We start from the raw sequence: 21,258 nt of genomic DNA, 5'->3' as shown, positions 1-21,258 counted from the left end.
CTGTGCAATGCCTAGAGACATTTTTTGTTGTTATATTCGGGTGAGGGATGCTGCTGGCATCTGGTGGGTGGAGGCCAGGGATGCTATGAAACATATGAGGGTACAGAACAGCCCCCGACAGTAAAGAATTCCCCGGCCAAATGTCCACAGTGCCAACACTGAGAAAGCCTCAAGTGTCTTGCGGCATCCTCAGCATCCTGGGGTGTTGGACAAGTTTGAGGATTCGGGTCCAGGAGCCTCTGGCTGCAATCCCGATTCCTTGGGCAGGTCCCTGAAATCTCTCGGAGGCTGTTTCCACATGTAAACTGTGGGGGTGTGAGCACAGCCTCCAGCCCAGCGCCTGGCCCTGGCTGCACAGAGTTGTTTCAGTTCCCCTACTTGTCACCACCGCCTGTGGACCCTGTGCCACAGCCTCAAGCCCAGAGGCTTCGCCCTTGTGTAGGACAAACCCTAATGAACCTATATTCTAAAAGAAACTTAATTTTTTTTTCTTCTAGGAAAACATGTCTAAGCCATAATATCGCCGATCCAATGTGTGGATCGAGGCCGGTGATTTGCCACGGAAAATTGTTTGCCGCATAAAATACGGTTCCTGATCCCATTCATAGGTCCATTTTATGTAAAGGGCCCATTTGAAAGAAATGTGGGCGCCGTTGAAGACATCAAATGCTTTTGAGCTTCTTTGTGGGCCCCGCCAACATAGAGATTAGGAAGAAAAGCTTCTCGGGAGATTACACGTGGCCGCTGGAATCGCAAAACCAGAACGGAGTCCTCAGCCTGGTTTCTGGGGCAGAGTTTGCGCGTGAGGCTGGCCCAGCCCGTCTGCAGCCACCAGGGCTGTGTTCTTGGGCTCTGGAGGTGGAATCTCAGCTGCTTACTGTTCTGTCATCTCTCTCTTTATTGCCTCCGACAGTTTAAGTAGTGGCTTAAGTAATGATTGGCGAAACTGTAATCAATGTTTTTGTTAATGATTTGGGGCCTTTCTTGTGAGATAATTAGCCCTGAAACGCATATCCAGGGGGATCTACCAAATCTCTGAGACTGGCTTTTTTATCGATGGGGGTTTTCAGGCCCTGGAAGGCCAGGTGGGGAGAGACACCTGCTACCCCTTGTCTGCTCCGTTGTGTCCCCTCCAGAGACGTCCAGACCATCACTTGGGACACCAGCAGCTCCCTTTGGCAGCTGGAGGGGGGTGGTATTGGGGGGCTGCTCTCCCAACATACCATGAGCAGTGGAAGTAGAAGGCTGGTGTGCGGGGGACCCAGAAATTGGCATCTTACTTTGCTTCTGACATCCACCCCCCACCCCACCCCCACCCCCGGCTGGTTGCCCTTTCTTGCAGGACAGATAGGGCCGCCCCTGGGTTCTGTTCTGGGATTGGGTATCTGGCCACGAGCACTCAGCACCCAGGCCCTGGGGAGGCTGTGCGTCCTGTGGACATCCCGGCCCCCGGCCGGCCACCCTTGAAGTGTGGAGGGGAGGTGCCTGTCCTGACGGCTTGTCTCCACCAAATGTGCTGACTCCCACATCTGCATGCACCCCACTGTTCCGGCCGGTCCTCCTCCGTAAATATTGCCAGACTCTGCTTGCTGCTCGCTGTCTGTGTTCGGAAGGCACAGCATTTGGTAGACATCTTTGCAAAGGTGTGGTGTCTGTCTGTTTTGGAAGCATTTGGCAGCGGGGCTTCCGTTTCTGGGTATCTGTGATGTAGATTTTTGCTGATCGTTCTGTTATTGAAGGAAAAGTTATTGGGAAAATATTGGACTATTCGCTCTGGTTGCGAGGATTTATCGTCTAATCTGTCACGGATTTTATTTTGCCGTTATTTCCCTCATGGCTCTACTGAGCCTTGCTTCTCTAAAGACCTCTTTAAAACCTGGCTGACGGGGCTGTGCTCGGGCTCCCTGGCTGGCAGTCCTGGCCATTAGCTCTGTTTTAATTTGAGTCTCGTGAGTTTTTACTGCCGTGTTTCTGGTCTTACTTCACTTTGGGGTGGCTTCCCCCCTGCCTGGTTCCAAGAATCGGACTGCGAGGCCTCGGCATGTTGGATTAATTTCCTGTCCCACATCAGCCCAAGCTCACTGCACAAACGAGCGATTTGTTAGCGGCCTTTACCACTTCCTCCATCGGTGGCGTTCCGCATTTATATCCTCGTTTTTCCATTCATCCCCCGAAGCCTGGGTTGGCCCTCTAGTCTGGTGCCAAGGACTGGCCGCCTTCGGCAAGCCTGCGGGTTTATGGAACCCCACCCCCACCCGCGGCCCCCTCCCCTGGGCTCTGTGAGCCTGACCGCCACTGCCCTGCCTGTCCACCCCTCAGCGGAGGTGGGTGCTGTCCTGGGGCGGGGGGGTCTTTGCAGTCACAGGCCCACAGAAGCATCTGGATGCTGACGGAAGATTGCTGGAGCACATAGAGCAAGGGGCGGGGGCAGGTACTTGCCGCCAGCAGGGGATCTCTTCTTTATAGGAATGCAGCATTGGGGACAGTGGGTCACTTTTCCCCTAGGATTTAAATTTTTTTCAATATAGTTTATATTTACATTTTAGAACAGGTTGAGATTGACAGAAAAATGGAAAAGATAATACAAAGATTTCCGTATGCCCTGCACCTGGTTTTCCCTATCATTTATATCCTCCATTGATATATTTGTTATAATTAACGAATCAATGTTGACACATTATTATCAACTAAAGTCCACATAGTTTTATTTAGGATAACTTTTCATCTCTTTTTTTTTTTTTTTAAGATTTTATTTATTTATTTGACAGAGAGAGACAGCCAGCAAGAGAGGGAACACAAGCAGGGGGAGTGGGAGAGGAAGAAGCAGGCTTCCAGCGGAGGAGCCTGATGTGGGGCTCGATCCCAGGGATCCAGGATCACTCCCTGAGCCAAAGGCAGACGCTTAACGACTGCGCCACCCAGGCGCTCCAGCTTTTCATCTTTCTGTATTCAAGTCCTTCAGGTGTGGTGTCCCCGCTCTGTGATAAAGGAGACACTCTGCCTCTGGTTTATATTCAACTTCGGGGTGGGGGGTGTCAGGAGCAGGCAAATGACAAGAGATTCTCTTCTGAGAACCTCCATCGAAAAGGGGGTTTGGTCTGCAGAGTCTCCCATTTCCTGATTAAATAGCAAAACAAACAGAAGTGACCATGTCCTGGCTTAGGAATTTCGTGCTGGAAAATAGAATTGTCTAAATGGAAACTTTGAGCAAGTGCGTGCTGGGCGAAACTCATTGTTCAAGATGTTTTATAGATTAGGCTGACCCGATTCTGATTTGGGACTTTAAAACCTCCCAGAACCGCACTGTTGCTGCCACACAGTGTGGGTGTTGTCGGCAGAAGGGCCTCGGTGTGGCTGGGGAGCCGGTGGGTGGTCTCCGCACCGTGAGGCTGGGAGGGAGCGCCCGGCCCTGGGGCGGTTTGTTGGGAGCATGGCGGGCACCTGCTCTGCCCGGGGCCCTTTGTGGCCATCCCTGCATTTCATTCTGGGGGCTTGTCTCCCTGATCAGGAGCTCCAGGGGATCAGAGAGATGAAAGGAGTCCTCTAAGGTCAAGCCGTGGAGTCCACAGGAGAACATAGGCCTCGTGCAGAGGGAGATGGGTCTGGTGTGTTTGCTGAAGAGGGCCTGGGCATCGCAGAGATGGCCAAGCAGCCCCATTAGAGAAGCCCAGGCCCTGGTCCTCCCTTGCTGGGCCAAGTGAGCCTGGCCTCCGAGTTGCGAGGGAGTTGGTGGTGCAGTAAACACCTAAAAAACCCTCCTAGTCCCCCACTTCCTCTTCTGCAGGGCCTGGGCACTCAGGGCCCAAGAGCAGGGGCTCAAAAACCCCTCCCTGGCAGCTGCTGCCAGTCCGGCTCAGCCTTTGTGTGCCAGCAGCCAACCTGGGGAACCCAGACAGTTGTCTCTACCGGGGCACTGGAGCTCTTGGAGCCAGTCCCCCCCCCACCCCCCCATACCGGGCATCCTCAGTGCTGTCTGCAGATGAATTCCTGATCCTTCCTGCTTGCTGCTTACTGTGCTTCATGCGCCATCGAAAGTTGTAGCCTGTCTTTTAGGAGGAAATACTCTGCTTTTTCATCAATCACTAAACCGTAGTTATCCAAAGCATAAATAACATTTTCTTTGTATCTTAGATTTTTACAGCTTACTATTTTGAGGGACATGGGATGCAGGTTTATAAAAGTACAAAGTAACTTTACCTTTGGCTTCTGTTATTCCCTCTGTACATAACTTGTGCCCTTTTAAGGCGGATGAAATTTCAGATTCCTGAGTTTGGCGACAGTCCTTCTGTGGTGCTCGTCTGTGTCCAGCAGGGGCTCAGTGAACATTTTTGGACAGGACAGATAGGTCTTCCTCCCACCGGGAATGTCCTTAGGGCAGAATCCTGCCTCTGCCATAAAGCATCCCAGACCCCTGCAGTTGGGGTGATGGGAGCTGCTGCCAACTGACCGGACTGACCTTGAGACTGTAATTTTCCTGTTTGTTTTCTGGTTTCCTGTTGGACACACCAGCCCAGGTGAGATACACCTGGTTATTCTCAGTAGCAGGTGTCCGCCGGTGTTGCTGGAGTGATGCCTCCTGAGGAAGTGGGCAGTGACACCCTCCAAGGAGTTTGGGGGCCTGACTTTGTGGACTCTGGAGCTCAGTGGCTCCCTGGGGCTGACCCTGCCCTTGGCGGCTGCAGAGCTGGGGCCCCGGGGCCCCAGGCCAGGGAAGGCAAGCTGACGCCCCTGCCTGAAGCAGCCGTGTTTTAGGACACGTACACCATGTCTGGTAGCTACAATGGCCTGAGTGTGCAAGTGGCAGGAAGTTTGAGAAATGGCACTTACAGAAGCAGTTCTTTTTAAATAGATGTTATTTTTTAGAACACTTTTAGATATACAGGTAAGCTGAGAAAGTAGTAGTTCCCATTTATTCCACACCCAGGTTCCCTGTTACTAACATCTTACATTAGCATGGTACATTTGTTGCAATCAGTGAGCCAATATTGATATGTTATTAACTGAAGTCCACCTTATCCAGATCACCTGATATGTTTTTTTTTTTTTTTTTCCTGTCCCCGGATTCCCTCCAGATACCACATTACATGTAGTCCTCCTGTCTCCTTGAGCCTTTCTTGGCTTTGACAGTTCTGAGGCATACATTCATGTATTTTGTGGAGCAGTCCCTCTGTTGTGGTTTGTCAGATGGTTTTCTCTTGATTAAACCAGGTTATGGGTTACGTAGAAGCCATTTTTTTGTGGGCTTTGTAAGCGAAGAATGGCAAGACTCTTGCCAGCCCTCTAGTGAGTTGGTGAGCCTAGGGTGTGAGGCTCTCTCCCTCAGACTTTTTTTGTGGCCTCACTACTGCCCTGGGTCTGGGGACTTCGGGAATCAGCAGCCTTGCTTGTGTTCAGTTCCACTGCAGACCTTTCCATGGGAGCTGGCAAGACTGTAGAGGCAGGTGCCTGCTTCTCCACCCCAGATGCTGTCCCCAGGCACACACCGACCACCTCCTCTGGGAGTTGTGCGGTCTCTTGGGTCCCCGAGGTGTGTATGTGAGCCATTACTAAGGGCTACCGTGTGCGGGATCCTTCCTCTTATATTTTAAAAATCCCACTAGTTCCTTTTCTGGATAAGGAACCAAGGTGTGGAGAGCTGAGGTGACAGGTCACATGGCTCTCCAGTTAAGTGGCAGAGCTAGGATTTTAAACTCTGCGTTTGTGCTCTGTTCTCCCAGGGCTTACACGGCACTCAGACCTTGCGTCGTGGGATGGACGGACGGATGGAAGAGGCGTCTGCATTTCTCGACCACTTTCTAGTGCCTTTCCACATGTCGCCTCCCCTGTTAAAACGGCACCCCAAAGGCAGGGAGTCCTGTTTCCCCACCCCATTCATCTCCTGACACCACCAGCACGGGGCATGCAGCTAGCAAGGGAGAAGGCGGAACATTCTGACCCGAGGGTCCTTAGACTGCCCTGCGGGTCCTGCTGTGGGACCGTCCTCTGTCCGTAGCTCCGCTCGCCTCCAGAGCATTACTTCTCACCCTGCCTGGGTTCAGGTTTTGGCCTGTCACACACTAGAGGGGTAGCTAACTGCTCAGCCGTTGGACAGCCAGGCGCTCAGTCAGGTGGATGATGGAACACCCCCCCTTTTTTGGACAAAGTTCTATAATAAGCCAGGCTGGTCCAAATACCTAGAAGAGGGAAACAAACATCACTGTCTTCAAATGGAGGCTGACGAATATTAATTTAGTCTTAGGCCTTGGTAGGATTCTGATTCTGCCGGGGCGGGCCAGATGCAGCGGGTGTGCATGCTGTCGACTCCTCCTCTGATGGGACTTCCCACTTTCTCTGGGGCTCCCACTTCGTTCCCAGCTTAGAGACCCACAGAAGAAAATCCCGGGGTGAGGGGGACTGGCTGCACAGGGATGTGGATTCGCCATTTCCTTGGTCTAGCATCTTTTTTTTTTTTTTTTTAAGATTTTATTTATTTGACAGAGAGAGAGAGACAGCCAGCAAGAGAGGGAACACAAGCAGGGGGAGTGGGAGAGGAAGAAGCAGGCTGCCAGCAAAAGAGCCTGATGTGGGGCTCGATCCCAGAACTCGGGGATCACGCCCTGAGCCGAAGGCAGACGCTCAATGACTGAGCCACCCAGGCGCCCCATGGTCTAGCGTCTTTTAACTGGATCCACACCACTACCCTCTCCAGCTGCCCTGCCCCAAATCTCCCAGCCCCCCAGAGGCGGTAGGGAGAACAGCTGGTGACACCAGTGGCCTTGTGGCCCTGTTTCCTCTCCTGTCTTTTGCTGGAGTTACTTAATAGCCAGACATAAGCTGAATTAAACTGTTGATCCTCCCCTGGGTTGTTAAAAAACTTCAAAAAAAAAAAAAAAGGTTCTTATCGCCACAGAGAAACATAAACTCGATGTACAGCGCAGTGAGTTGTCATGCCGACGGGGTTGGCAACCCCTGTTGGGTTTTGAGCTCAGGCAGAGTCCCACAGTCGCAGGACTTCCATTTGGGTTCTGATGCTGGCTTGACCTTTCTGGAAGGGTCAGATCCCTGAGTCAAAGAACATTCCAGATCATAGCTCATGGCAGGGAGAGTGGCTTTCCATGTGAATTTTGTTTGTGTTAACAGGAGCCTAATTTCCCACCCAGCAGCTGAGTTGGTTAGATCTCTGGGTGTTCTGTGAAGCTGCTGTCTGTGTGACCCACAGCTTACATGGAGGGCGGGTTCCCGTCCCGGCAGCGGGGACAGCAGGCTGTGTATGCTGGTGCCAGACATTTCCTTGCCAGTTCAGGCTGCTTTCATGTTGTCCATGAAGCCATAGTGCTTACCTGGTGGCGGTATTTTAGATAATCACTGGAGAATAAGCTCTGGTCATTAAGTGGTAAAAATCAGTGAGGTAGGGACACTCGGGGAAACTCAAACCCTAAATATGCAGAACTTGGCTAGGAAAGAAGAAAGGAACAAAACTGGCTTTGAGCTGAGTAACCAAACCAGAAAGGTTTCATTCTTTTTCTGTCTTCCTGTGACCTTGACCATAGACCTCAGGCTGCACCCCTGCTTCCTCACTCCTGGGGCAGGAAGGGGTCCAGGGTGACAAAAGACAAATTGGAGCAGCTGGAAATGAAGAAAATCAGCCAGCTGGATATACTAATACCCTCTCTGGTGTTCAAGAAACGGACTTCTGATTTTTGTTTCAAGTTATCCATTTAAGTTGGGGTGTTCCTCTCTTGAGGGTTAGAACTCCCACTTTTTTTCTTTTAAGATTTTATTTGGGAGAGAGAGCACGTGCACACGCGTGCTTGTATAAGCATGCATGGTGGAGGGTGGGACAGAGGCAGAGGGAGAGAGAGAATCTTAAGCAGATTCCCCACTGAGTGCGTTGCAGGGCTCGATCCCACCACCCTCATCATGACCTGAGCCGAAACCAAAGGTCAGACACTCAACCAACAGAGCTACCCAGGTATCCCTGAGCTCCCATGCTTTGAAGAAGGATCGGTGACTCTCCAGTGCTTACTTTGAGCATGGGGGGGACTCCTCTCCCAAGCATGCCCCCAAAGTTGGTTTTTCCCCAGAAGCCTGAATTTGGGGAGTTTGGAAAAACTGCTTGCCTGTTTCCCTGATGGGTAGACTGGAAGGAAACTCACCTGTTTGTGCCTGCCCAATTCAAATTAGAAAATCACCAGCTCACCACTGTCCCTAACAGCACAGGGTGGGTGAGGAAAGCCAAAGCAGCCCACGGAGTGGTGGGCATCCCCAGCCTTGCAGGCAAAGGCTCCCATTAGCACACAGGTGTCTTCTGCCCTTGAAAGCATGGCAGTGCCTGCCCCTTGTCGATAACATGTGGCTTTCACAGAGTTGGGCTCCATCTAATTGCTGTGCTATACAAGCTATTTATAAATTCATTGCCCTGGATGAAAATAAAAAAGCAATTGGCAGTGATTTTTTTTTTTTTTAAATGCCTTTTTAATCCCTGGGCTCCTACAGGAAGGCTGAGTTGGATGGTTAAATTGCGGGCACTGAAGTTTGGGGTGTGCAGTGCAGTGGTCCTGTGGCCGAGGGGCGGGGTGTGACTCCGCCGCAGGTGCACATCCAGGGGCCTCGCCCCAGGCCGGGTGTAGGGAAACTTTGTCCTCCAGACACTGTGTGGCCTTGAGAACCAGTGTGACAGCCGCGAGGGAGCTGTGTGTCCGCTTGAGGCCTTGGTTTACTTTGGAAGTTTCTGCTCCATGAGCGAATCTGCGAAACTTCCATTCCCAGTAAAGCCGTCCCCGATACTGAACACAGCAGTAACTCGGGTGATGGACTCCCACCGCTGTTGAGTCTGCGCCATCTGTGAGTTGATAAATCGTAGAACTTCATTTGGTAGGAATCAGCAATTTTATGTGGCAATTAATTGGTGACTCTTGGCAGGGAACCAGAGGCCTAGAATTTCACCCTGGTTTTGTGGTCGTTGGGGGGAGCGGGGTAGTTTTGCCGCCACGAGAGAGGAGTCTCTGAAGGCCTGCGAGGGAATCGGCAGGTTTGGGTGGTGCTGGCATGCACGGCCCGTGTCCTGTCTCGCTGCTTCCTGCCGTAGCCAAAGCCAGGCTGGGAGCAGATGCTCACCCCCCATTGGCACGTGAAGGGTGTCGCGATGTGTGTGTGTGCTGCGCAGGCTTGTGGTTTCCGGATTAACAAATTATCTGAGTTTTCTGAGTATGCCGTCGCTCCCACTAGAGCTCTCCAGCACACTGGTTCCACATCGGAAATGAAGATGTGCTTGGAGAAACGCGTAATTAGCTTTCCAGATCTCTTCGTAAGGAGAAGGATGATGTGATAATTTGCTCATTGTTCTTTCTTGCTTCAACCACCGTGGGTTTGTGCGATGCCAGTGTGGTGGGCCCCGTGCTGCTGTGGGAGGCTACCTTTGGGCCCCTGCCCTCTGAGTAGGACCCCGGGACCAACAGGTGAGCAGTGCTGTGCTCAGGGCTGCCCGTCACTAACAGCATCTGCAGCTCCACTGTGTGTGGGGAGCCGGCCCGCCATCTGTGATGCCCACGGCAGCTCGGCAAAGTAGAGGACACCATCCCCATTTTACAGAAGGGGAGCTTAAAAAAACAAAAAAACACAGAAATTTTAAAATCTACAAAAGCAGAGAAAATTGCGTACTGAACGCCCACGTCCCTGTCAGCCAGCTTGGGCACTCGCAGCCGATGGCCACTCTCGCTGCGTGTGCCCGCCCCCCCCACATCCCACCAGCCTGTTCTAAAGCACACCCTAGCCGTCATTTCACTGCGTTGGTAAACACTTCAGTTTATATTCCTAAAAGATAAGGACTCCATTTAGAAATCCAGCAATCAGGGCATTATCATCCCTAAAAGAAAATTCAACAATTTGTGACCTTTATAAGCCCCTGCAGTGTGCCCCCCCTTCTTGTTCAGGGTGGCCTTTCTCATTATCTAGGGGTGAGGGGTGTAGACTCCAGGCCTCAGCTGCTCCCCTCCCCGACCCCTATTTTCCTTTGCAGACACTGTTGCAAATTCACTTGGTTCTGTGCCCCTGGTCCGGCCCTTTGAAAACTGCTCACCAAAATGTGCATCAGCGGGGCTGCTGTTCCAGATGCCAGTGACTGACCAGGACCAAGGTCCACACATACCGCCCACTGTGTCACCTCGAGCAGGTTTTGCTTTGCTCTGGGCCTCAGCTTCGTCATTTTAAACGATACTAATAACATACTTGTTTTCTAAGACTTTTGGGGAGAATGAGGGATTGTACACAGAGGCTGAGGACGGGGCCTGGGACTCTTCCCTGAGGATCGCCACTGCGGCTGCTGCCCCCTCCCCCCCCCCCCCCGTGATGCGACCATTGGTCTGTTGTTGTGGCCCCCCTGGGCTGGAGACCTGGCAGTGATGTGTGCAGGAACCCAGGTGGGCCTGTCTCTGCTCCCCCCACCTGGGGGTTTGGGGCTCCCCTGCTTTGCTCTTCAAGGCTCTCTGCTGTCCCATGCACTGTCACCTGGTGGCCAAGTCCTAGGTCCCTCCAGTAAGGACTGGGTGTGTCCTCTCCAGCAGAGCTGAAGACAATTGGTGGTTGGTTTCAAATAGTGGCTGTGCCTTGGAGCTGGCAGCGGGAAGGAGAGGGAATCCCCCCACCCCACTTGCACTCCTTCCTGAAGCAGAAACCACCCCCAGGGACCGTGTGGGTGCCCCCCACCCCGGTGTCCAGAGCGAGCGCCTTTTCCCTGGACCGCGTGTCTGGTGCCGCGGGTCCACCAGAGGGGGCAGTTCCCCTGGAAGTCCTATCAGGAAATGTTGCAGTGCTTGGCTGGCCTAGCACACAAAAATAAGATGTTTGCTTTAGCAATTCGCTTAGTCCTGAAAACATTCCTAGACAATGCCAGGGCCTTAGTTGAAAATAGTATGCTCAGCTTGTTGGGATGGTCCCAGGAAGGATGTTTTGAGTGAAAATAAAATGATACATACCATGGCTGTTCGCCTCCGCAGGAATCCCATGAGAGTTCAGGATTATAAGGGCCATGGGGAACCTGGATCGAATAGGGGCTGACTGCAGATCCCCTCGGACACACCCCCTGGACAGGCCGGGAGATTCTAGAATGGGAAAAAGCATCTATAGATGGGCGACTGCACATCCTTCCCCAGCCCTTTCACTTTGGCACCCCTGCCCATGGGAGAGTCTCCTGACGGGGCGTAGCCCAGGACGACACTCCCAAGTCCTAGGTTGGGGTTGGGAGCTCCTCTCCAGGGGGCCTGGTTCACACCCGGGGGCCAGGCTTTTCTTGACTGTGAGAAACTTCTTTATCCATCCACAATCTCCTTTTGGCTTCCTGCCCTCCTCAGTCATGGTTCTGCCCACACAGGATACGCTCAATCCTCCTTCTGCATGACTGCCCTGCACATAATCACAGGCCAGGATCAGCTCCAGAACTTTCCCTTCCAGGGCATAAGCATGGCCAGTTCTTCCCCAGCAGAGTTTCGAGGTGGTTGCTTGCTAAGAACAGGGCTGCAGGTGAGCTGTGATCCACAAGCACACGCACGCACACGGCAGGGTGGGGAGTAAGGAAATGGCATTTCCAGTTAAAAGCCACTCGCGACCTTTTTTTTTTAAAACCAAGTACTTGAATCATTTCCAGTGACTTAGTTTACAACCTCTGCCTCGGAGTCCAGGTAGCAAACAGTGTGCGGGGACAGTCCGTTTCGTACAAGCGGGAGGCCTGAGTAGCGGGAGCGGCTGCCGCGGACTTGTTTTTCTTCGTGGACTCCCTTGGCAGTGTTTCGGGGGAGTATAAACATAGCACACGATGCCTTAAAAATAAGTGGCCGCGTGCTGCCACATATGCTCAGACCCTCCAGATCGCTCCCTCCGCAGAAGGATAACTTGGAAAAGCGGTTTGCAGCGGCCAGCACACCACGGCTCGAGGATTATGTGGGCGAGACCTCTGTGTCTTTGGCCCCCTGACCAGGCACACAGGGCTGGGGCAGCAGAGCACAATCATGGGGGTGCCAGCCCGGGAGTTCACCCGTGAGGGCCTGGGTAAGCCCCTGTCTGTCCCGAACCCCATTTCACCTGCAGCAAAGCCAGACCCACACGGGCTCCCGATGAGCCCAGACAGAGGCCGACACCACCTTCTCTGACCCCTGGCAGTCCCTGCAGATGGTAGGCAGGGCTCACTCCAGCACTGGTGCCCTTGGAACCTTGCTCCTGAGGGCCGCGGTAGAAATGATGGAAAATACTCTCGTGGACAGTCACCTGGAAGGCTTGCGGTCCAGAATGGCTGCGTAAGCAGGGTGGGTCAGGGGTGGCAAGTATTCATTGCAAACAAAATTTCATCTAAATCCTGTTGGGTTTTTTTGCTTGTCTGTTTTTTAAAGATTTTATTTATTTTGAGAGAGCATGAGCAGAGGGACGGGCAGCGGGAGCAGGAGAGAGTACCCCAAGCAGACGGTGCAGAGCCCGATCCCACGACCTTGAGATCGTGACCCAAGCTGAAATCAAGACTCGGATGCTTAACTGACTGAGCCACCCAGGCGCCCCAAATCCTATTATCTTTTGAAGTTACGTATTATATTTCTTCTCATTTTTTACTACAGTTGTCCACAAAGCTGAAACTGAAGTTTAAATTCTCACTTCTTCAGTGAGAATGCACGCCCCTTACTCTGCACGTAACAACGGCTGATTTTCTTCTTAATCAACAAACCAAAACTCAGCAGAATCCTGAAACAACTTTAGCATTTCTACTTAGGCCTGGACTTTTTATTTTTTAATTCCCCTTCGGGTCAGCAACTGCATAGAGAAGTTACTTAATGTGGCATACAGTTGCGTGTGTGTGTGTGTGAGTGTGTGTGCGTGAGTGATATCTCTACACCGCAGTGTGGGGCTTCAACTCACAGCCCTGTGATCAAGAGTCGCACACTCCACTGACTGAGCCAGCCAGACCACATGGACCTCCTCCTGTCCTCCCTGGTGGTGAAGAAACGTTGTAAGGGTCCTAGAAGACCGCCAGACCTGGGGAAGTGGAGTTTGGTGACCATGGTGCCTGTAAGCATTGGTCTGACTTGATTGTCCGATCTTCCTGTATGCATTGTGTGGTTTCACGTTTTAACAAGGGGGTAATTAGGCTACACGCTCACGCTGTGCTAACATGTCCATCCTCGTGCTCTGTGGTTTGTAAGGAAAAGCAGAAATTAGTGGGGAGAGGGTGGGGCTGGCCTTCGGGGGCAGGGACGGGCGAACGGGTGTGTACCGGAGGCGCCTTGTGGACACGTGTTGTGTGTACAAATGCAGTTTCAAGTGCGAGGGTAGAACTTTCTGTATCACGTCTTTGGGAGTTTCCTTGTACATGTAATTCTCGAAAGTTGGATACCTCTGGGAAGAATGGAAACGGTAAATTCCTGGCCTCCTTCCCTCTTGGTATTGAGGAAGAGGCTCATTCTTTCCGGTGAGGATGAAGCCAGCCACCCTGCTTTGCCTGCTGCCCAGGGGTTAAGTTCAGGTAATAGCCCAGAGTTTCGTTTGGCTCAACAGGCACGGTGTCTGTAAAGTTCTGTCCGTAAGGAACAAACAGAACATGCATTCGAGAAGGCCTCCACGTTGTACGGGATTCCAAAGAGAAGCCTGAAATGGGCCCCCAGTTTATGAAAAGCAGCAGGCCTGACTCCTGCAGTGGCCGAGCTGGCTTCTCCTGAGCCTATCCTCGGGGCTTGTGGACAGGAAGCGGGCCCGGGCTCCAGCTCTGTGACCTGTGTCAGGGCAATAACAAAGACCAGGCCAGCCTGTCGCCTGAGGGAACAGGATGGGCTCCTCGAAGAGGGATTAAAAGGTAAGTTGGATCATGGACAAATCAGGCCAGCAGGCTTAGCAGGCTGGAGGTTTTGTCAACAAATGAACTTGGCTCTATTTTAAGCCGTGTTCTGGACCAGGACTTCCTGTTTTTCCAAAGAAACCTCTTGTTTGGGTTTTTGTAATGATGGATTTATTGAAACGTTAGCTATTCAAGGGACCCGCGTTTTTTTTCCAACCAAAAAGTAAAACTGGAGATTTTGTGGTTGGGAGAGGCGACACGGACACACAAGAACATCATTCCCCCGAAGGCTGCTCATTCAGGAATATTTTAGCCTCGGTAGCTGATCAGTGAATGAACAAAGAGCTAATTGCCAGCCCGGGTCCTAGACGGATTTCATAGCTCGGAGTCTGGCCTCTTGTTTAGAGGGCGGTGGGGGCTGGTCAGAGGACAATTGAAAGGGGTTTTTTGTTGTTTCTTTGGGCTAAGTCGAGCCATGTGTGTCTCTCTTTCTAGGAGCACTGGTCTGGCCAATCAGGCCCGCGTAAATCCCACTCACTTCCTGCCGACCTTTCGACACCGACAGATGTTTTTTCTTATAAGTGTCATTAGGGCGCTCTCTACTTGCTGACCTCATCGCATTTTAGTGAAGCCATTTTCCCAAGTTCTGTTTCTCAAATTCTGCTCACCCCATCCTGAGTTCCGCTCTGAAAATAAGATCACCCCGCCTGCTCTTTCTGCCACTTTCTGTTCTGCCTCTTGGACCTGGCCCAGGGAGCTGAGCCCACCCCCAGGTCCCGCAGCGCTGGGCAGATACGCAGCCGGAAGCACCCGGTGCCCCGGGAACTGAAGGAAGCCGTGGCTTGGAGAACGGTCTAATGGAGACTCACAATCCAGGAATGCACCAAACGACCCACCACATCCCTGTGAGCGAGAACCTTCCAGAATCTCTAGGTATTGCACGTGCATGTGTGCCATGACTGGAGCTCATCAAATGCTGAGAGCCACGGTTGTGACCGGGAGGTGGGTCCCTCGTAGGTGACATCATGGCAGCCTGTGTGACCTGGACAAGTCACTGTCCATGGCAGGGGTTGGGAGGGATCATGTCAGAGGTCCTAAACCCATGAAAGTGTCTGTGGCTGACATCCCTAGTCCAAGGGAGCAGACCACCACTCGAGCAGACACGGTACCTGTTCTGGAGGCTGGAAGACAGTGTTGGTATTTTAGCCTTTACCTGAAACTCACACAGCAAGCATGACTGGAGGCTGGCAAGTTCCTGGGGCGCCCAGGTGGCTCAGTCTGTTAAGGGTCCGACTCTTGATTTTAGCTCAGGTTGTGATGGCAGGGCCCTCAGATCAAGCCTTGCATTGGGCTTCCATGCTTAGTGGGGAAGTCTGCTTGAGATTTTCTCTCTTTCCCTCTTCCCCTCCCCTCGCTTGCATGCTCTCTTTCTAAAATAAATAAATCTTAAAAAGAGAGAGGGAGAGAGACTAGCAAGTTACTGGAGAGTGAGTCTTGAGCCATAGTCCCTGACCCCTAGGGCCCTGGTCTGGGCTTCCTCTGGTCTCACTGTTCTGAGAGCATCTGGGTTGGGGGTGCACCTCTATTCTGTGATCACCTGGGATGTTGCGGACTTGGCTGAAGTCACCCAGAGCAGGTTAGGCAACTGAGGTGGTACTGGGTGTGTTTGTGGCACGGACTGCAAAATTACTTCTTGAATTCAGGCAGAGTGGAACTTGCTGGCGGGCTGCTTACATGTGCGTTGGGCGACTCCACACCCGAAAGCACCTAGAACAGTGGCTGTCACACATTAGGGCTCTGTGAGCTTTCGTGGGTACTAAAGTGACAAACCCCCCAGTCATTCAAGACTGTGCTGTGGGAGCTCCATGCTCCGAAGGCCGGGTGCGCTGGTACAAGGACTCTGTTTTCCTAATGAGTTTACAAACCAAGCTGTCTTTGTTTTGCTCACTTCTTGGCCTACTTATGTGGGCATTCCCTCTTGGGTCTGGAGAACTCCACCTTGGCCGGGTGGGTGGGGGGTTGTTAGTTGTGGTTTAGGGCCTGTGGGTATAGTTAAATGAGATGTAGCTGTCACATGCATTTTCAGCCTGGCTTGTGTGGCCCAAGCTGGCTCCTGGGCTTCCAGATTCTTGCACCTGCACAGTTGTTGGGTGGGAAGTGTCGTGGGGACCCCAGGGGAGGAGCAGAAACAGGGGCTGGGAGTGACCCAGAGTCATTGAGTCTCATGCTCTTCATATGTGAAGGCAACAGTTTGGATTTGGTAACTTCTCAAGCCTCAGAATGTTCCAGAAATGCCATGGTTCCAAGAAAACGTCAGGGCCTGCGCAAGCGTGCGTGTGTGTGTGTGTGTGTGTGTGTGTGTGTGTGTTCATGCACCACAGCTCCACTCCTTGCCTTTTCTGCCCTTTGGGCTCTGGGTGGGGCTTGCTGATATCTCAGAACTCCCATCTGTTGTTCACGTTGCAGGAATGAGCTGTGTGTATGCTGTGAAACTCTACAGACAGCCTTTCATGTTACCTGCATTCTTTTTCCTCTGATTAGGGGAGCTCAACTTTAATAGGAGTGCAGTTCAAGAACCACTTCTGAGAATAGGAAAGCAAGAGGGCCTGTTGATCCGGTGAATTGCCATGCCAAGGGTGGCCTGGAAGGCTGCATTCTTAATGTGGGGCCCGGCCCCCGATAGATCTTTTTAATATCCCCAGATTTATGGGTGAGCATGAGTCAGAGTGGAGACCCTGGGGTGCCCCCATTAACTCTGTGTGCGTGCCGAACACAGTCGGGAAACGTACTTTAAGCGTCTGGGGTAAGGGAACATCTCCGCTGGCTTTCTGTTCTCCAGGCTGTGGGCACTGCGGATGCGAGGAGAGTGTCATGTACCCGGGGTTCACAGAAGCAAGTAGATCACAGACTTGGTGTCAGCCTGGGCAGCTGAGGACTGACAGCGCTCTGGGGGCTTTCTATGAGCGTTCCCTGTCCTGTGGGTAACGCAGATCGGGTGCCAAAGCAGTACAAGGGTATCATTGTTTTTTGTTTTTTTATCTCTTCTGTTGAACTACTGTATCAGCGACTGTAATGTGTTCGAAGCAGTGCATTCTCAGGTTTGGGGAGCAGAACAAAGTTTAAAGGGAAGGTTAGGGCATTTTTCTCCTTGTGTCTCCCTGAAAACACGGGTCTCTTTCAGAGGAGACGACTGCTCGTGTGCTGCAGGAGTTGGGGGGGTGGACTGGCAGACCCTTCCTTCACCAGCCTGGCCCATTCTGATTCCCCGGCATAGCGGCCGCTGGGGCCTCGCACCTGGGCGTGTCCGCATCTGTTGAGTTTTTGGGCACAGGACTGGACTCAGGTTGACTTGGCATTGGTGTTGAGAACAAACCAGGATTCTTGACAAATTGCATAGCCGGGACCCCCGCCAAGGTGGTCCTGACTATCACTGGTGCAAGATCCTAGAGGCTTTCTTGGGGCAGCCGTACCCAGCCCTCCTCCATAGGCGTGGATTAGTCTGCTAGGGCCACCACAACCAAGTACCACCGACCGGATGGCTTAGACAACACAAGTGCGTTGTCACCCGGCTCTGGAGAGCAGAAGTCTGAGAGCAGGAAGTCAGCAGGGTTGGTTTCTTCTGCGGGCTAGGAAGGAAGGACCTCTTCCAGGCCTCTCATCTTGGCTTACACATGGTCATCTCCCTGTGTCCACACATGCGGTCCCTGTGTCCAAATTTCCCTTTCTTAGAAGCACTCCAGTCCTCTTGGACTAGGGCCCACCGTACTGACCTTAGTTTAACTTGATTACCTCTGTAAAGACTGTATCCCCAAATAAGGCCATGTTCCGAGGTACTGGGACTTCTGGCTTGAATGTCATTTTTGTCATTGCGGGGGGGGGCATAATTCAATCCATAGAACAAGGCACTTACACTTGATGTGACTGTTGGCAATTAGCTGAAAATGTTAACCTTTGGGGTGTTCCGATACAGACAATAGGACCATAAATACGCAGTTTGGGCCACAAGGATGGGCATGGAGGAAGCTTCTTCCCCTAGAATGACATCTTGTGCCACTTGCACATTTTGTCTGTCTGGGGACCTAAATGTCCAGGTATCCCACCTTCTCCGAGACTCTCTTCCTCTGTTCTTTGGCTGGAGCTCCAAAGTATACAGCACCCCCATAAATCAGCTCAAAACAGATTTTTAAATGGTGATCACCTCGTCAAGAATTCTTTAATAGGATTTCATGTAAAATTAGGATCTTTGGGCATCAGCACACTTGAGCTGTAATTATCTAAACCCTCCCATGTTGGCCCTGTTGGTGAAGAACCCAGTTCATTAGGACAAGGATTCGCACCTCTGGAACATTCTCACAGGGAATGTTGCCACCTCCTCACTCTATTCAAGCAACCTCTTCACCAAGGGATATTTTAGCCATAGTTCAGAACATTCTGAGCTACAATAAATGTAAAAATTATATTGTTTACCCACCAAAGACTTGGAGAACAGAACAGAACTGGAGGCCCCCTGTAACACCGGGGAGATACTCCAGGAACACCCTACTGCAGAAAAACAAAAGGAGCTCTTTAGTGGCTCTTCTCGAATTTGATCAGCAAAGAGGAATCTGTGACATAGAAGTGTCACCCGCTTCTCCCCCCATCTGACTGCCTGCCAGCCGCCCTTCCTTGGTTGCAGTCATGGATACAAAGCCTACCCCCTCCCCTCTGGGTTTCCAGTGCCCGCCCCCCCACCCTCCCTATTAAAACCGTGTCAAACAAAATGAATAGCGGCCAACGGTTTTATTTCATTTTGTTAAATCGTGACATCTAAGATGAAGATTTTCCTTTTTGTGACTCAGGTTGAAAAGATAAGGTCTGCGAAGAATAGCTTTTCAGTCACAAGACCTTCTGGAGTTAGGGATGTCGGTTTCCTTAAACCCGGCGCCTGAGACGGGGTGCCGTGGGAGTCTGCGGATGCCTCCACATACACCCCGTAGCTTTTCTTGGAAAGAAACGGGACGATGGGCTTTGGGTGTGTGTAAAGATCTGAATGTGGAAAAGCCCTCGTCAGAAAACGAACTCGTTACTCTGTTCCTGAGGTCTGAGTTGACTTTCCTGATTTCTGCCTTTGTGTAAGCGACACCTCATTCAAAATAAAGGATGGGCCACCCCCAGGCACTCGGAACACTCCTGTCCCAGGACGTGCCTGCTGCTGGGGCCCTGAGGTGTGGGCCCCTCTGCCGTGAGCAGCCGTGAGCTGAGTTGTGTGACGGGGCCTTCCCTGGCACTGGGCACTTTCTCTCTGGGCCGGGCCGAGCTGCAGGATTGCTCTGAAGCGTATCTGGTTTGGTCCTCGACTGGCTACTGTAACCCATCTGGCCACAAACTTGGGAGGCTGGATCTCCCTGCTCTTCCAGGCACGTGGGCAGGTTCGGAGGGAATTCTTCGAGCTGTGTCTTAGAGATCAAGCTGTTTCTTAGAGGTTGCCTTTCCAGACACCAGCTTTTTGAAAGCGGACAAAGGGACCCAGCCAGCCATAGTTCAGGTTGATAACTTTATCTCCAACAGACCAACTCGAATCCCCTCTCCTGCCAGCCTCAGACCTGGTGGGCCGTGCCTGGCAGCCTCTTTCTGTTTTTCCTGGGCCATCAGGGGGCCCACCCACCATGCTGGGTCGTCTGCCCCAAAGTGGGCAATACAGGACCCTGCTCCAAATCAGCGTGTTTTGGAACACGATGCGGAAGGGCTTGTGTCAGAGGCTGAGAGCAAAGAGCAGAGAGACTCCTAGGGTGCTCCCTGAAGAAGGCTGAGCTGGGGGTCAGGTGGGACACCCCAGTGTCTCAGTGTGGGCTTCTTCAAAGACCCGGCCTGCCAAGTCAGGCCAAGAGTCCGCTGCGCTGCCCAGCGGCATCCTGTTGCTATGGCAACCCTGGCTTTGAAATGGTGCTGGGAGAGGATGCTGGTCTTACGGAGCTGTGGAGATTGGATGAGGCATGTGTGTCACCCCTACTTCAGCGTCGCTGGATGAAAGCAGCCCCCCTCTCTCCAACCTGAACCATTGGGTGCTCACAGGTGTGGAGAAGGGGGCTGATTTCCTGCATCCATGTGTTGGCTTCTTAGAACATGGTGGTCAGAGAAGACTGGGGAGGTCAGCTCTCCCTCTGTTCTGGTCATTTAAGGGGTCCAGGGAGAAGGCTCTGCCCCCAGGCCACTGCCTCCTGGTCAGAATTCATTCTCAAATGTGGTTGGAAAAATTCACTTTTTTCACCTCCCTCTCTCAGTGTCTTCCGAAAAGGTTGTATATTCTGAGGTCATCTGTGTTTCACAACACACTGATGCTGGGGGTCAAGGAGAATTGCACAATTACCAATTAACCAGGTGTACGTGGTGCTGAGCCTCGTGGTGGAAACCCTGACTCACCTTTGCTCAGTTTCCACCTCTTCTTTCCTCTCCTTAGAAACTACATCCCTGCCAAGTTGTTTTCATTTTTCATCACTATGGCTCATTCCTCACTGATGCGTCTTTAAACAAGAAGCACGGGCATAATGGAAAATCATCCTTCAGGGTGGCCGTGCCCTTCCTGGATCAGGGAGCCTCTGCTCCGTGACCCACCTCACTGGCTCACTCGGCTCTGAAGGGGCAAACCTCAGCTGCCAGTCCAGGCCATAGATTATTTTTTGGGGGGGGGGGCTGCCTGGGTTCCCTTTCCCCCAGCTGGTCATGATCCTAAATCTAAAAACATCTGTGGTTTTAAGGGTGATTGGAGGTATCAGTTCTTTTTGCATCCGGAGATGGAGGGAAGGTGCAGTGTGAAATCCTGAAATCAGCTCAGACCTTTCCTTCTGGAGGTTATCTGCTTTCATTTTCTCCAGGTTCTTGGTAGAGTCCAAGTTGGGATTGCAATGAACAAGGTGAGTCCCAGTTTAGCAGGGCTCTGGGGCCTGGGAAGGCCATGCCGGGCATGCAGTGCCCTCTGCCGGCCAAAGGGTCCCATCGCTGGGCGCCAGGCCTGCTCCTGGGAAGGGTTAGACCAGAAGTTCCGCCCCATGCTGCTGGTTTCCCATTAGGTTTGCAAATGAGCCAAGACTGCAGAGAGCGTCCTCTCACACACGGATTCCGGACTGCGTGGTGTCGGGAGGAGCAGGCTGAAATCTTCAGAGGGACAGCAAAACAGTTGTGTCCCCTGAGGAAGGCAGATGCTCCAAGAGCGTGGCCAAGGATTCAGGGCCTCCCAGTGGCAAGAAATTAGGAGGCAGAGGTCTTCAACATCTAACGTTAAGATTGTTTTGAAATTCAAGATTTTGCAATTTATTTTCCAACTAATTCCTGTAAAAGTGTCCTTATTAGACATTTAAATACAAATGCAGTTCATATATGTCAGAACAAGCAAATAATCCAAACTGCCTTGAAAGTATTAAATCTTTACTCTCCACCTGACCCTCCCCCACCCACTCTCCATTCCATAGACGATTTTAAAGTTTGTTTATTGG

The 21,258-nt window shown here is 52.0% G+C and overlaps 1 protein-coding gene across 3 annotated transcripts in view; it reads left to right on the top strand.

The window, feature by feature from the left end:
* Nucleotides 1–21,258, top strand: part of CTBP2 (C-terminal binding protein 2) — a 109,725-nt gene that overhangs the window by 32,209 nt on the left and 56,258 nt on the right. Inside the window, exon 1 of one of the 3 annotated variants that reach the window (XM_034663405.1) lies at nt 14,314–14,722. The exons of the other annotated variants lie outside the window; for them this stretch is intronic. The gene's annotated coding sequence lies outside the window, so the exon portion shown is untranslated. Of the gene's footprint in view, nt 1–14,313; nt 14,723–21,258 lie in introns of those variants that run through there. 3 annotated transcript variants of the gene reach the window in all.

This window comes from Ailuropoda melanoleuca, chromosome 6 (assembly GCF_002007445.2).
Source record: "Ailuropoda melanoleuca isolate Jingjing chromosome 6, ASM200744v2, whole genome shotgun sequence".
NCBI classification, from domain to species: domain Eukaryota; kingdom Metazoa; phylum Chordata; class Mammalia; order Carnivora; family Ursidae; genus Ailuropoda; species Ailuropoda melanoleuca.
The sequence above is the reverse complement of the archived record's forward strand: the minus strand, read 5'-3'. Positions and strand labels throughout refer to the sequence as shown.